General features: G+C 31.7%; 2 long non-coding RNA genes across 2 annotated transcripts; both read left to right on the top strand.

The window, feature by feature from the left end:
- Positions 1-6861: 6861 nt before the first annotated feature.
- LOC139850705 (uncharacterized) lies at positions 6862-8689 on the top strand. The gene is made up of 3 exons (XR_011760111.1): positions 6862-7076; positions 7873-8319; positions 8450-8689. It is a non-coding gene; the product is annotated as an uncharacterized lncRNA (long non-coding RNA).
- Positions 8690-12045: 3356 nt separating this feature from the next.
- Positions 12046-13840, top strand: LOC139847409 (uncharacterized). The gene is made up of 4 exons (XR_011759471.1): positions 12046-12104; positions 12279-12374; positions 12712-13574; positions 13672-13840. It is a non-coding gene; the product is annotated as an uncharacterized lncRNA (long non-coding RNA).
- Positions 13841-18139: the final 4299 nt, after the last annotated feature.

Here is an 18139-nt window from a genome sequence, read left to right as displayed (position 1 = left end):
AATATTAGAGATTACATAATCGCCATGAAGAACGAAGATAATTGATGTAGAACGATACGTAGAACGATGTTTATACACGAGGTATAGGATGAGATTTTGAGTCATGGATTGTTGATGGTATTGATGTTGCTGGTGCTGTTGCTGAAGCTGGTACGTTTTGCACTATATGTTCCAAAGCTACAACTCGAACGCGAAGCTCGTTGACTCATTTCTCCGGGATGATTGTCGGTAAGAACGGGCGAATGAATAAGGTTTAGAATTTGAGATTGTATTTAATCGTGACGAGATACTTTAGAAATGAGTGAGAAAATGGTGTTTCGAATAGGTTCGTCGGTAAGTGCTTCTGGTTCATCGCCAAGAGGTGAATTCGGTCGATGAAAAGGATCACCTTATTCTTGTCTCCAATGATTAAGTAGACTACGAACCCATCAGATGAATTGGGGATGGCTGACTGATTGATTCATTCTGGTGACACCGATTTCGAAGCTTAGATGAATATCCATGTCAGAATAGCTATCGGAATCTAAGGGACTCGAACTAGTTGAGGGATTCATCTTGTATGATCAGATGAAGGATTTTTTGATAAGAATTAGATTATAGGATGTAGATTAGTACCCTGCAATACATAATTTAAATATGCATATATAATACTAAAATCTCATAAGTTACAGAGGAATCTACGGAAATTGTCAGGCAAAGTCTACAGTAACAGATATGCTAAGATATGAATTAGCAGATACGCTAAGATACGAATTTTGTCTATACACTATTCATGCAATCATTGCAGTAAGATTGGTCTAGACTAAGAATGATAAGCAGGTAATTTCCTAAGGATGATAAACAGATGATTTCCGATAAAAATGATAAGCAAAACTTTTGACATGCAGACACGGTCGAAGTCCAGACTTACTAATGCATCCTAACGACTATCAGTTAGACACACTAATGCAAGACCTGGTTCACTAAGACCACCGCTCTGATACCACCTGTAGTGACCCGTCCTAATCCATCTGGACGAAGTCACCAACATCTGGTTCCATTGCGATGATCGACTCCAAATAATGTCATGAACGACTCCATGTAATATGAGCAAATGCACAGCGGAAGGTTTCTTTCACACCTGAGAATAAACATGCTTTCAAGTGTCAACCAAAAGGTTGGTGAGTTCATAGGTGTATCTTAAAACAATAAAATTCATCATTTTGATAGACCACAAAATTTAAATGCTGCATGGTACAAATGGGCCCGAATCCTATACCCACCTGTAATGTACATGCTATATCTTTTAAATACAGTACATCTTTCTCGTGTACGAAACCATTTTCATAAATCATAGTAACCGTACACATATCTCGTGCACAAAAATAACATACACATAACCTGTGTATAAAATCATTCTCTCGATATATAACATTCACATCAACTGGTGGCAATTATCATGTCCACATAATTCAATGGTGGCAATTATCATGTCCACATAATTCAATGGTGGCAATTATCATATCCACATAATTCAATGGTGGCATTTATCATGTCCACATAATTCAATAATAATTCGCAGAACTTCTGTCTGCATAATAATTCATTCGAGGAATGTTTTGCTTGTGTCTATCTCGTCAAATATTTATTAAAACATTTCATGTATTCACAGTTCAAAATATATTTCAAAAGAATTTAATAAAGCAGTTGTAAAAGCAGCGCATGTATTCTCAGTCCCAAAAATGTAAAGAGTAAAAGGGAGCAAATGAACTCACGCATATAAATATTGTAAAACAGTTAATAAAGCATTTGCATGTATTCTCAGCCCAAAACGTAAAGAGTAAAAGGGAGCAAATGAACTCACAATACTGTATTTTGTAGTAAAAATACATATGACGATATTGAACAATGCAGGGTTGGCCTCGGATTCACGAACCTATATCATTTATATATATTAACACATATACTAACAAATAAACAAGTATATATATTAATATTAATTACTATACTTGTTATAATAATAATTTATATGTTATTTTAATTAATTGCAACTATTATATTAATAATCTATATGTTTCATATATTCATTTTATATATTTAAAATAAATAAAAATATGAATTTTGTTTTATTATATGTATTAAATATATTTTTGTATATATATCTATATCGTTTGTTTGTTAAAATTATAATAATACTAAAATAATATTAGTAATGATAAAAATAATATTAATGATAATAAGGTTAAAAATGATTCTTTTAATAAAAATGATAAAAATGATAACTTTAATAAAAAATGACACTTTTTAATAAAAATGTTAATTTTAATAATAATGAATTCTAATAATAATAACTACTAAAATAATGATTTTACTAATAATAATAATGATACTAATATTTATATTTATATTATAACTATAATGATAATACTAATAGTGTATCCCTGACTAGTGCTCGAGTGTTTAGGATTATGCATGCTTGTACTTTTGATATTGCCCTTAGACAGGTTAGGTTGAATCTTGAATTAGTTACACTTGCGGTTGAGATAAGGTATAAGATATGCATGTCTTTGGAAAGCTAGCGAAAAATTAAGAACTTTTCCTTTAGATATCGAATGGTTTCGATGAACGGATTAGAAGTTATAATCAATTGAATTTTCGATATTTTTATTAAAAATGATTATTATTATCGTCGTTTTTATCGTCGTTCTAGTTTTATCTTATTATTATGATTATTATTATCTTTATCAATAAAAGGGATTTATCATTAAAAATTGTTATTTTTTTATTATTACTATCGTTATTATCGTTAAAGTTATAATTAGTATTATTATTATTATCCAATTATTATTATTATTATTGTTATTAGTATTATTATTATTATTATTATCATTATTAATATATATATCATTATTTAAAAATGGTTATTGTTATTGTTATTATTATTATTACTATATTATCATTAAGATAATTATAAGTATTATCGTTAATAATGTTATAGTAACTATCATTATTAATATTAGTGTAATTAAAACAAATATTTGTAACACCTAATTATTGATTACTATTATTATCATTATTATGAACACGATATAAAAGACGATTAAAAGCTATTAAACGAAACGATTAGGAAATAATGAGTAAGAGTATCATGATGAAATTAAAATATTATAAGATATTGATTTAGATAAAATTATCGTTCTTATTATTTTATCATTACTATTATTATTAAAAGTATCGTTAGTATTAAAACTATCATTTTAACAAAAATTATCATTTTAATAGAAATGTCATTGTTACTATAAAATATCATTATTATTATTATTTTAAATAGAATTATTATTTTAAAGATAATATTAAAAATTATCGTAAATATTAAAGTTATCATAATTAGAATTATCGTTTTATCATAATGTCATCTTAGTAATTATAAATATTGATATTTTTATAATAATAATTATTATTACATAATAATACAACTTTTACTTACTATCATTATAGATATTATTTTATCAAATAAATATGTGATACAAACATATTTTACTACGTGTAATAACTTACTTTAATAATACATATCATATTATCTTTATGATATTAAATGAACCCTATAAATTTTATTACTTAATATATATAAAAGTATATTTTATTATATAAATTTAATATAAAATTTTATTTATTAATAAATAAATTATATTATTTACTCTAATAAATCTTTTAAAAATATTTAAAAATATAAAACGACGATATTTAAACTATATATTAATCATGTATAGATTTTTGGAACTTATTTTGAGTCAAATTTACTTTTGTTGACTTTTGCATATTAGTCTCGAGCATTAGGATTGTGGTACACTATGACTTGACCTAATTTGTTAGACAAATATTGACCAACACATAAATATATATAATTAATTTAGGTTCGTGAATCCGAGGCCAACCTTGCACTTGTTCAATGACGTTATATGTATTTTTACTACGAAATACAGTATGGTGAGTTTCATTTTCGTCCTTTTACTCTTTACATTTTTGGGGCTGAGAATACATGTAACTGTTTTATTAACTGTTTTACAATATTTATATGCGTGAGTTTCATTTGCCTTTTTACCCTTTATATTTTTGGGACTGAGAATACATGCGCTTTTATAAATGTTTGACGAAATAGACACAAGTAATTGAAACTACATTCTATGGTTGAATTATCGAAATCGAATATGCCCCTTTTTATTAAAGTCTGATAATCTAAGAATTAGGGAACAGACACCCTAATTGACGCGAATCCTAAAGATAGATCTATTGGGCCTAACAAACCCCATCCAAAGTACCGGATGCTTTAGTACTTCGAAATTTATATCATGTCCGAAGGAGGATCCCGGAATGATAGGGGATATTCTTATATGTATGTAGTTAATGTCGGTTACCAGGTATTCACCATATGAATGATTATTTTTGTCTCTATGCATGGGACGTATATTTATGAGAACTGGAAATGAAATTCTTGTGGTCTATTAAAATGATGGAAATAAATGATTATGATAAACTAATGAACTCACCAACCTTTTGGTTGACACTTTAAAGCATGTTTATTCTCAGGTGTTAAAGAAATCTTCCGCTGTGCATTTGCTTATTTTAAAGATATTACTTGGAGTCTTTCATAGTATATTTCGAAGAACGCTGCATTCGAGTCATTGAGTTCATCAAAGATTATTATTAAATCAATTTATAGTTGGATAGTGGATATTATGAAATGGTATGCATGCCTGTCAATTTTCGATGTAAAGAAAGTTTGTCTTTTAAAAATGAATGCAATGTTTGTAAAATGTGTCATATAGAGGTCAAATACCTCGCAATGTAATCAACTATTGTGAATCGTTTATAATGTATATGAACTGGTCCTTTCAGTATGCATATATATTGATTTCCTATTAAAAATTAAATTTCAGACACGTAAATTGACGAATATGTATAAACTAATACATATAGAAGATGAATAATACTGACCTACGCCCGTTTCCGATGGACCTTTGTTATAACTATTGCCACCAAAACGGCAGCCAAATCAGCCACCACCGCTGTGTCTGTCGGCTGAATCGGACACCGCTGCTGAACTAACTAAAACCAATTGTGTGGTGGTTCATTTATCAGGGTTATTCAATGTATAAAGATGCCTACTACAAAACATATGTTTACGCCATAGTAACCCGAATTCGAATCATAGCAGACCTGTTTCTACCACGTAACCCGAATTCGAATCATAGCAGACCTGTTACAAAATTTGTAAAATACCTAAATCATTCACGTAAAGCCACAAAATAGTAAGCAATATGGCTCAATGGCATAAACTACATACTTCCGGATATCAAAAGTTTAGGTTGTCAATGAGTTAAAATTTGATATTGGACATAGTTATAACAAATTTCAACTGTACATATTTTGTATCAAATTTAAAAGTGCCATAGCTTGAGACGTGTAAATCGAAGGGTAAAATCAAGGAGCATTAAAGGTTTAGATTCATATCACAATCAAACAAATAATCAAAATAAAGTAGAAAAACAAATTAGATGTGTTTAAAAACATATTCAATAACCCTAATAAAAAAAATCATTATTAACGAAAGTAAAAACCAGCGTATTTGTAAATAACAGAAAAAACAAAAATCGAACGAAGAACGAAGCCTACAACCACAAAATCGGAAAGAAGTCTTGAGCAATTTGAATTGGTACCTTTTTGCATAGCCTAAATTGAAGATCAGCATCCGATATTACTTGTTGTTATTCATGGGTTGGATTTAATTTTGCAGCCAGAAGGGATGATTAGGGTTTCAAACGCCTTCTGAAACCCTAATTGTTACACAAATCGTTCGTTTGATGGATGGATTTGATGAGAATGAAGGAATTTATGAATGAATCTGAAAAAAGGCGTAATTATGTGTGAGATAGTGATGCGATGAAAGGCTTGTTTGCAATCGATTGAAACACGTGGTATGTTTTTGTATTTTACCGGGGAAAAAAATTAAATTTAGGAAATTATGTGGTGTAGTACAAGTGTAAGTTTGGAAGTAGGTAACATTCGCTTCTCACACATCGTATGTGTAATCGCGCTTTATGTGATGTAGGGGATATACACCTGCCTCGCGTCTTCCAGAAACTTCTTCATACGGTTTCCATTTCCACCATCGTCTCCATCACCATCGCCATTGCCATCGCCATCAACATCGTCTTCTTCGTCTGTAACTCTCAGATTCACTATCACCAACATCGTCTCTGGCGTCATCTCTTTCCCAGATGCTTTCTTTGATTTGACGGTATGGTTGAAACGTTAGGGTTTTCAAATTATGCATTCTTTTTCGCTTCTGTTCCTCCATTTTTGAGTTTCAATTTAGGGTTTATCAATTTGTGAATTTAGGGTTTTGCATATATTTTTTTTTAGTTTATGGCTGATTATTAGAGTAAATTGACTAATTATTTTTTTGTCTTTGAGTGTTTATTATGCATTATAATTGCTGGCGGGTGTCGCTTCTTTCGTTATTTCAGATGATAAATATAATTCATATGATAATAAAGAAAAGAGCCAAAGTGAGATTTCATAAATTTTCATACAAATTTCGTTAATGTGGTTTTTTAATTGATTCAAATATGTTATCTTTATTAAGTTTTATTATTATTATTATTATTATTATTAAAATTAAAATATTAATTATTAACATTAATTTATTGAATTTTGTCTTTTATTAAGGTCCTAATATTGAGAAGACAAGTATTGGTGGTGGTGGGATCATGATAAGTATTAGTAGTTCAGGACAAGTATTGACGATCATGTGCGTTTGCTTCTAATGTTGTTTTTAACAAATCGATACGCAAATCTGCGAATTAGCACGTATACATTATTACATTTGTCATTGTGTCCCGCCTTTATCTATGGCTGCTGCTTTTTCCGTGTTGGGATTGCAGAAAGTTTCACGCCCCACACTCGAACTTTAGGAGATTAGTCTCATGTCTTCTCTGACTTACATTGATCTTATCAAGGGCTGAGGGTCTTGCAGCTTAAGAAAGATGCAGTGATACCTGGAATATGCTTTTCCTGTTTTTAACTAGCTTAATACGGTAATACATTTGACTATAGTTATTGTTACATACGTTTTACTTTCCCTTATGTTTCCTATTTCTCCCTGTACGTTATGGTATGTTTTGTTTGTTGTTGCACATTTGTGTTTGTCATCTTTGTGGTTCATGTTGATTGTGCTCCCAACTAATCTCTGTGCTCAATCTTAACAATAAAATTCCTCAAATGGCAGCTTCTCAATTAGTTATTAGGTAATGTTCTATACGCCACATTGTCATGTAATTTCTTAGAATGTATCTATATCTCATCTAGCATCTTGGCTTTGAAAAATTCATTTTTAGATCCTTAGGCTTATGGGTAATGCTTTTTAAGTGTGATATGTCAGTTCATAAGATGGGTAGTAATGATTTTGATACTTTATGAAGGTGTGTACTTCCAGTGTCTTAGATCTATTGGGCGGTGAGGTTTTTATATGTGTGTAAACTAAGATTTTTGAAAACAAAGGGTCAGGAAGAAGTGTTTTGATTACGTTCGTTTGTGGTGGTATTGTTGTTGGATAACTGATCAAATGGATTCAGCCATTTAGGTTAGAACTGAATGTTTTATTATATATTTGTAAAAATAATATACTTATTGGAGATGATTACAGATACTAAATACTTGAAAACAAAAAATCTGTTTTTAAATGAATGATGATTTATGTTTCATACAACTATGGTACATTTTTCATGAAATATAAACTGCTTCCTGTTAAACTAAGTCAGTTTACCTATTAGAGAAAGAGGTATAGGCCATATTAACCAAGAATTGTTCTACTTGCGTGTAAAAAAATTGCAGGGAATGTTGCTGCATTGCCTACGTTGTTGCTGCCACCACCGGTCCTCCTTCAAGTTTCCAATTTGTTTAATGTTCATTGTTTGATACCAATAAGAACTTAAGAATAGTGTAGTGATGAATGTTACATATGTTCACTAGGAAATTTCGCGCAACGCGCGGACTTCATCATAAAACTAATTGAGTTCTGCCGCCGCATCATCAGAATCTAAACAAATTTAGGTAGTTTGAGGAGTTATCAGGAAGCCGATGACCACCGCCGCTGCTAAATCCTCCGTTGTCGCTCTCGCTACTGCTACCACCGTCATCAACAGGTGCGGAATCTGCTATTGGATTAGCCATTTTCTTTATTACTTTCCGAGCCCGAGGGACTATTGCTGTAGAATCTATTAATGTTACCACCACCGGCACCACTTGACTCTGCTTGCAATCTCCATGTTTCAACCTACTGTAAGTTTACTCATCTGTTTTTTATTTTTTTTTATTTTACTTAATTTCACATAATATAATACATCGTGCTTTCGAGTGTTCGATTCATTTTATTATTCGGTCCCTTTATTGAGTTTGATTTACGTTTTAGGAACGTCATGTGTACTAGATTAACTGAAAAAAGGACTTGAAACCGAGACAACTTGGATTTCGCCCAATTACAGTTGGTAAGCGGAAACAAACGATTTGTAGGTAACAGAGACATCAACTGCTAATATTAGTTCGAATCAATTATCAGTGGTTTAATTGTTAGTTGGTTATTAGTTATTACCTATTAGTTGCAATCGACTATCAACGGCCTAACTGTTTGTTTATTTTTTTTTTTTTTTTTTTTTTTTTTTTTTTTTTTTTTTCGGTACATGTTTAAGTTGCTTCTTCCTTCTGAAGTTTTTGATGTTGAAAGGAAATTTGAGAGGTGCTTATTAATTGTTTATGTTATTTTATTAGTGTTAATATGATCGTTTTATATTTAAGAATTGTGAATTATGATTTTTGTTTCTGTTTGTAGGTTATTTGGTCAGCGTATGTTTTTCAAAGAGGAATTGTATAAATAGCTGATGTTAAAGCATGTTTATATATTGTATTAATGTATGATAGATATAGTTTGTCGTTTCTTTCTTTTTTATTACTCACGTTGTTCAATCTTTAAACATTAGCATCTGGTGCCGTACTTTTGCTGAAGAGATAAGAGAACACAAGAATCAGAAAACATAAAGCTTATTCCTATGCAAATGCTTCTCAACATAATTTTTTGTTATCCTTTCCTTAAACACGAGTTGAAGGTAATGCTTTAAAAAATATAATGGTTGTTGATCAATGATATGATATTAATTTACAACTATATTGGAATTTCCAGTTAGTCTGTTGTTTGCAATTTGCACAAAATCAGGTGACAAATACATTTGTTACTCTATAATTTCCCACTTTAAAATAGGCCAGTAGGGAAGCTAGATAGAGTTCACAAGGTGTTTTTTTAAGTTATAATGGATAATTTTTTTGTAAAGCTTCCAGGTTATGAAAGCATCTTTTTTCCTTCATGACGAGGATGATGACATTGACTTTCCGATTCATAAAAATTCAAGGTACTGGGTGCATACACTAATGACGATTTTGTTTAGCTATAGTTTATTTGCTTGCCCTAAATTGGTTGGTCATTTTCTGTTGGTTGCCATAACAGTATGTATATTACTTATTTGGAATCAGTTTGTAATAAGTACATGATGGCTTGATTCTGTTTTTGAAGTTGAATGTGAAGACGCCTTATTGGTTTGAAAATGGTAGTTCTATGTTCTTATAAAGCTTAATAGTAAAATAGTAATAGTAATCTATGAATGAGAGGTAGTTCTATGTTCTTATAAAGCTTAATAGTAAAATAGTAATAGTAATCTATGAATGAGAGGTAGTTTGTTTCACTTACACTGTTGAACATTTGTTATATGTAATCATAAATTTTTTAAGCTCATGTACTCCGGAGTTTGCTTTTGGAATACAACACGTTACAGAGATAATTATTCAAGTTTTAGGTAGTTAGGTAATTTGTACAGTTTTTTTTTTTTTTTTTTTTTTTTTTTTTAAACATAAAGATTGTGAATAATTGGCTTAAACTTGCAGCTACAATTAAGAGATCAAAGTGAAGTTTCAAGTGAAAACTATGATTGTACGTGATTGTGGTTGCTTTATATTTACTGATGTTCTCTTATGCAAAACCACATGATTTTGGTTGCTTTGTAGTTGCTTCACTGCTGTCTTTGGACTTGGCAGCGGTGGTGCCGAGTTTAGCTCTTTTCGTTGAACAACTTTTCCACCCCTGTTGATAAATGATTGTTGCTATTTGATAGATGAGGGAACCTAATGGTTAATAGTTACTATTAAGTGTACCTAAACAAGAAACACACTTCAGTATGTTCACCATATCCCTTTAAAAATTTTATTGTAATCCTTTACTAATTTTTATAATATGTCATACCTGTATTAACACATTTTCTCTTTAGTATAAATTTTTTCTCTGCAATGTGTTCATTTTATCTGAATTTATATGACATGATGAACTAATATAATATTGTATTAAAATATTATAGACCCATCTTGAACTACTCATTATGATATGTTTTTTAATATGCCATATATGTATTGACCCATTTACATTTACAGAGTACTATTTTATAGAATTTGAACTCATATATGTGGTGTTTGATTAATGTTTAATTGACTTACTTGTGCTATATCATACGCAAAATCTAAATGCTTATGTGAGAGATTTGTTTCATGAGATGATCCCGTCTATAATTTTAACTTTGGTTCCTTATGGGAGGTTTTTAACTATACAAAAGAAGCATATCTACCACCAGGTATACGATTCATATGTTTATAATTATTGCAAGTATCAGTCATATTCTAATAACAGTCTATATATATATTTTTTAAATTGTAAATATTGTTGGTTGTATTGTATTTGTTCCAATATATTTTTTTAGCATTTCCTTGATATGACTGGTTGGCCAAAACATACTGTCAAGAAAGTTTAGTACCTTTATTTGTAAATATTCATTCCTTATGCCAATTGCTTATAACTTTTCAATGATATTTGAAATTATTTGTAGGTTTTGCCAATTGGAGTCAATTGTAAATGATCTAAATTGGTGGTGTTAAATGGATAGCACATTAAACGGTAGGTTGTAATGATTTTGAAGTTAGCTTGGAGTGATGGGTTTGGGTGTAGATTGAGTTTAACTAAAAGAAACATGTCAAACAATACCCATGTGTTGTAAGTGAATTTTGAGACAAGAAATGTTATGGAATTACATTTGTACCACATTGTGTAGTATTGTGCAAAATATTGTAGAGTTGTTTGTTGATAATGTAAATATTTTATCATATAAGGAGTCATGGTAGTATACACAGGCTATGATATGATACATGTTTTGTTTATGTGGTTTGTAAATACTTCAACATGTTTTACACTATATTTTTTGACATAACCGGGTCACTAGTTTATATCCTTGTACTCCAGTTTAATTTTTTTCACACGGAGCATCAGATTCAAATTACGGGTCATTTGACATTTGACATCCAATTATATTTAGGGTTTCAAACTTTCACCCTCACTCCACGAAAAAAAAAAATCCTGCCGAATCATCCTCTCAAAATTTTCATCACGGATCTGTTTTCAGGATAAACGGATTGTAACGATTTATATTAATCTAACATGAAGAATCGTCAAAACAAATGCGTGTATCAAGTTTTTAAATCAGATCTGACGGATTCATCTTTGCATCATTACGATTTGTACTTCAGGTTCGTTAATTTCGACCTCAAATATGCCAATTTCATCTCCTAAACGACGACGCCTTCGATTATCACTTCTCGGTGACGTTTTTGGTTGTAGGTGCAAATAGGGTTTTGAAGATTCAATTTTCATCTGTCAAAATGATTTCACGATTCAGTAATCTAGAAGCAAACCAATATTCAGCAGCCGATTTCTTTTTGGTTGATCCTGAAATTTTTTCTGCTGAAAGGTAATATTAAATTTTACGGTTTTACTTTTTTCGTTTGTTTTGCTATCTATGGATTAGTTTTTATGGTGGTATATTTTACGGTTCTACTTTTTCCGTTTGTTTTGCTATCTATGGATCAGTTTTTATGGATCAGTTTTTATGGTGGTTATTGATTGTGGGATGGCTGATAACTTCAATCGTAGACTAGGAGACTAGGAGTTCGTGACAGGCGAGAAGCCTCAGCTTGCTTTGGTGAGTATTTTAATATATTTAACTAATTAATTAATTACTAACATTAACATTAGTATTAATTAATACTTTTATTTCGTTATTTTGTTTGCTGGAAGTCCTAAAACTTTAAAGTTGTAGGCCATCTTGTTAGTGGTGTTCACTTTAGCTGCATTATTTATTAGTTTCCATATGTAGGCTTTTGAAGATATGTTGCGTGACTCACAACAGATATTGATAGATATTGATGGTCACTATTGCAGTTGCTTCAAGGAAATTGGTTATGAATCTGAGGTGCTTCTTTTAATCTTTGTTGCTTCATTACAGTGAGGGTTCTTTAGTGCTTTCCGTGATTTCGTATGTATAATAAACGGACAGTATTAACTGTTTTAGAAACTAACGGCGAAATTGACAATCCTGTTACTTTTATCTCTAGCGGGTGAAATGGGTATGTTGAAAAAGTTAGCTAAAAGGAAAAGGGTCAAACAAGTCAACCCGTTAGAAAGTCCCAGCCATATGTTATGAATTTTTTTGTATCAATCTCAACATGGAAGTTTTTAGTTTATTTTGATTAAATCAGATTAGGTATTGTTATACATTTAATGGGTTTCACTTTGATTGTGTTGTGCAGCTGTCTCATGGGAAATTTTTATTCATACTCGTGTTCGTTGGATCTGATAAGATGTCCGGATTATGTTTCAATCGCCTTGTGGTTGCTGTGGTCCATGGTATCTTCATCGTATAAACCAAGTGTTTTCTTTTGTAGTCTTTTATATATTACATATAAGCTTTCTATACATGTTTCAAGGTATGTTCATGAGTATTTAAAATGGTTGTGTGATCAGATTTCTCTTTAGTGTTTCACATCATTTGATCTAATATAGAAATTTATTATAGTTTTTGTTTTAAACATTCATTTTTAGGGTCACAAGATCGGGATCATTTTTAAAGTTGATTGTCGTGGTTTAGTTAGATTTGGGCTTGGTTGTATGGGGTCTTAAAGGTGAGATGATAATTGATACTGTGCCAGATACTGGTAAACAAGAAAGACGTTATCTGATTTATGATCTGATGGCAATTAATCAAATCTCTATCACTGAGGTAAAGTTGATCATTTATTCTATTGGACTCATTACTTGTTGGTGCTTGTGTGGCTAAAAAGAGTGGGTGAGGAAGGTCATAATGGTATATTCAGTTGTTTTTGTTTGTTTCAGGTTGGGTTGTGTAGTCTGCAAACGCCTTTCCTATAAACCAATGTGGTTTAAATTTTGTTCATCTAAACATATCTCTTACTGATGTTCTTAAATTCCGTTACTTTCATCCTGTTTAATATGTGTTTTTTTTTTTTTTTTACTTTCGTAGCTTTAGTTTGTGCCCGTATGTATGGGTGTGCAAGGTTTTGCTATTGCTACTGCTCGTCTACAGGTATGTTTTTGTTTTTCAGCTCGGTATGTCCTTGGCGCGTCTATTGCTTGGCCTTGTACATTTATCTCGGTATGTCCTTGTTACACTTGTAATAATTAAGATTTAAGGTTAATTTTTATAACGTGCACGTGTATGCTTATATAATATATGGATGATTTATTTGTAGGTGGTACTTGAGGATTGATGAAGATAGATGCCAATCCAAGACGTTATGCACTGTTTGTCATTAATTATACATTTTTGTTAAATGTTATTTGAAGTCTTTATATGTTTTTACGAATCATTTATGTTTAGTGTTTTTTATGTTACGAGAATAATATATTGAAATTTAATTATATTTATTTCATATTTGTTTTTAATTTAAATTATTAATTGGGTATCTATAATTATATCAAATAAAAATAAAAATTGAATCAGGATACACCTAAAACTCGAAAACCAGATCCAAACCTGAGTATCCGAATCGGACCCGAATGTATGAACTGTATACGAAAACCCGATATGGATCCGATTATCTGAGCCGGGCCCGAATATTCGAACAAGATCTGAATACCCGAATCTGAACCGAAATCGAATATTCGAACCGGATCCGAATATCCATCCGTAACCGATCGAAAACTACTATAACTTAATAGGACGTCCTATTATTAGGTCATCGAAAACTACAATAACTATTTCCTAATCAAATGTATAAGTTATGTTTCGGGTAAGATAGTTTATCGATGATTAAATCTAATTATTGATAAAGGTACACGTCGTGAAACGTAAAGTACACGTTTTCTAAGCGTACGAAAAGGCGTTCGAAAAACCGGAACCGGTACGTAAGTCGAGCGTCAACGTACAATTCATCGGTGCAAAAATTACAAATCAAACTATGCACGAGAATATAATATAATATTTAATTAATTTTAAAGATTAAATATATTATATATTAATTTATATATATATATATATATATATATATATATATATATATATATATATATATATATATATATATATATATATATATATATATATATATATATATATATATATGTGTGTGTGTGTGTGTGTGTGTGTGTGTGTCGTAATATATAACTATGCGAGTAGGTGGGGGTAGGTGGAGTTCAATTGAGAGATGGATGAGGAAAAAGATGTGTTTATTTTGGCCAAAACACGCGAAATTTATAGATGTGGCCAGCATATTGGGGTCATGCGACCGCATGACATTTGTTCTTTCAGGCCATGCAGCTGGTTCCAGTCACATGGTTTTGTTTTCTTGTTTTGCCGACGTTTTAATAAATAAATATAATATATAAATAATTTTAAGAATTATTTATATATTATATTATATTTATGTACATAGTTGACTTGTAATTTTTGCTCCGTTGCGTCGCGCGTTGAGAGTTGACTTTGGTCCCGGTTCCGGATTTTCGAACGTCCTTGCGTACAATTTAATATCTTGTATTTTGCGTTTTGCGTCTTGTACTCTTGTAATTTTGAGACGTTTCTTATCAATAATTGGAACCACTTTGATTGTAATTTGTACTTTTTAACTTTTTGGTCGTTTGCGTCTTCAATTCGTCGAATCTGTCTTTTGTCTTCACCTTTTATTATTTAAACGAATATCACTTGTAAATAGAACAATTGCAACTAAAAGCTTGTCTTTCTTGAGGGATAATGCAATGAAATATATGTTCGTTTTTGGCATTATCAAATATTCCCACACTTGAGCGTTGCTTGTCCTCAAGCAATATAGTCTTGAAATAAAAATACTAGAATCACTTCTTTATTCTTCACACTTTGTACATCAGTGATTTTTATACGGCGGTATGAACAATGATAATAGCGATGTGGTTACAGTCCCACATGACTATGAAAATTTAGATCCTTTAAGGAAATTGGATCTTTATGAAAACATTTGATCTTTTGAAAATTAAATCTAGCTTTTACCCTAGATAAGTTTTCCGGAATAACCCTTCACCGGTGTTTGCAAATTGTTTTTGTGGGTTTTGTGGGTTTCAGATTTGAAAATTTTAGCTCAAAACTTATGGTTTTGTGTCACCCACTTGCTAACCTTGTATTGGAAAAACAACACGTCCAGTATACTTTCTCCGTATATTACCTTTCGGTAAACTACCGTCCGGTTGTAAAGGAAAGCGTTGAACAAGCAACTGTTAAGGCAATGTCCCGTGACATGCTTTTGTTTATGGTCTATAACGTGTCGGATGCAATTACTATCCTTGGTAGGAGCAATAGTAAAGCTCACCCTATAGTTTTTCAGTCTGGCACAAGGTCCTGTCTTCGACCATGCTATGCAACCACCGTTCTTACGGTTGACACCCGATTTGGTTCAGGTGACCTAATGAATTCCAGGTGAATTCCTAGGATTTTACGTTCAATGGTAATGAACGCATTAAAAATGAGTTTTCAGAAAACAAATCGGTTTGTAATTTTGATCAAAATATTTTCTCGCTCAAGCTCGAGTTTAGATATCATCGAATTCCATGAGTTTGTAATTCTCAATCTTTAAAAGTCAATCTCAAGGATTGAGTAATATCAATCTTAAAAGCTGATTTTTGATCTTTAAGAAGATTATCCTTTCTGGGGATCTGATTCATTAGTCTTATCAAGCTAATTTGCACGGCGCCCTCCCCATTTTACGAGACAGATCCTCTCATGGTTAGGATAAGTCTGACCACTTGGCGACCCTGTTTGATGCTGAGGTCCGTGGATTTCCAGCTGATTTTCGAGAAAACTTTTCAAGGTTTTTCGTAGACTCTACAACTGGTCTGGACGACAACTTTCTGACTTAAATCAAGAAGCGCGTTTCTTTTTCGGAAGACTTTACTTCCTTTTAATGATGGAATTGATTCATCGTGTAGATCCATCTTTTCTTTCAAATATATTTTAAGAAATTGGGTAAAACTGATAAAATTGTCCAAAACAAAAGTATCTTTAGTTATTTGTACAAAAATATGTGATATATGTTTTAAATAACTTGGTAAATTTTTCCCACACTTGGCTTTTATTTTCCTTTCTTTGCCTTTTTATTGTCCTCTATTCCATTTTAAATGAATTCTAACATTTTGGGTTGTTTCTCAATTTATGTCCTTTCCGAGGTAACAATAATTTCGGTGTTAACACCTAGTTTTATTGCTCATAAATATGTATAAACATGATTTTGAGTTCATTTAATTGAAAATTTTGAAAATTTTTACTAGAATTGGGTAGTCAGTATATAAGACTAGGGCTGTTCTTTATTATCAGAGAGCACTAGATTCTAATACAACTACTGCGCTACTAGTATTTTTAATGGTAACCAAGTGTATAAGTTAAAATTTTAAAAATTCGAAAGAATTTAATCCCTTCCCACACTTAAGATCTTGCAATGCCCTCATTTGCAAGAAATCAGTAACAATTTAAATTATTGAGGGTGATTTGCGTAGAAAAATGATTAAATTTTACCAAAGTTTCCAAACATATTGGCGTTTGTTTGCTGAATGATAAATGGTGCACATCATTTGTTCATTCCGTCTTGTTGTTACATCACATTTGTTTTTCGTTTTGTCGTCAAAATTAGTAGCTTTTGCTGAACTTAATGCCAGTCTTTGAAAATGCGCTGTTTTACCCTGTTGTGTATATGAAATAAAATACATACAATACAAATATAAACATGCATGGTAATTTGAAATGGGACTTAAAATCTCACTTTCAAATCAAATATGAAATATTAGTACAACATAATAAAAATATTAAACTTACATAAAAGTATCAATATTTGTATGTTTAAACATAAATAAATAGAAATAATAAAAAGATAAAAATCATAGAAATCACCAACGGGAACTATATCAATCTGGATAGGGGTTCCAGTTCATGTCGTCGGTCGGGTTCCATGGTTGGTGATAGGTGTACTGGTAGGCCTGGTTAGGGTCGTAGAGAGTAAATGGTGGTCTCATCTCGGGCTGGTGTGGAGGATAGTAAGCGGGTCGGGTCGGTACGTAGTGATCCTGAGGTGATAGCCGACTCATGATCTGACGCTGATGATAGTCCCATCTATCATGCTGTCGTTGCCTAGAATGCTCGTACTCATTCCGGGCTTGCCACTGCTCTAACCGACTAAATCTATCCTCGTTTGTCATTTCTACCTCATCTATACGATGGTAGACGTCAGTCATAGCCTCCCTAATGACATCCCTAATGTCATCTGCTTTCTCCATTTCCTCATCTGAACCTCTCTCTACCTGTGGATGATGACCAACATATGGTACTGCCTGATTGCGTCTGCTCTTCAATACCTTAGCACCCTGATAGACCTTCAATCCTAAAGTATCATCCTGTTCCCTACAAACCAAGAGTGGACCCCCTTGATCCCTATCTACACCCAAATACTCTCCAATGAGAGTAACAAAAATACCTCCTCCTATTATTCCCCCTTCCTGTATTCCTTCCACTACCTTAGACAAATGAAAACCAACACAGTAGGGGATATTAACAAAGCCTCTTGGGTCTCGAATACACTTAAGGTAAAATAAATCATGTAAGGTCATTTTCTCCTTGTTGTGACCTCTCTGTGTAATCGAGTTAGCCAGAAATCTATGAATTATACGAAGCTCGGCTCTGTGAATATGTAAGTAGGAGTGTGTTCC

Source organism: Rutidosis leptorrhynchoides, chromosome 5 (assembly GCF_046630445.1).
Source record: "Rutidosis leptorrhynchoides isolate AG116_Rl617_1_P2 chromosome 5, CSIRO_AGI_Rlap_v1, whole genome shotgun sequence".
NCBI lineage: Eukaryota > Viridiplantae > Streptophyta > Magnoliopsida > Asterales > Asteraceae > Rutidosis > Rutidosis leptorrhynchoides.
Note: the sequence above shows the minus strand (reverse complement) of the source record. Positions and strands in the feature narration are given on the sequence as shown.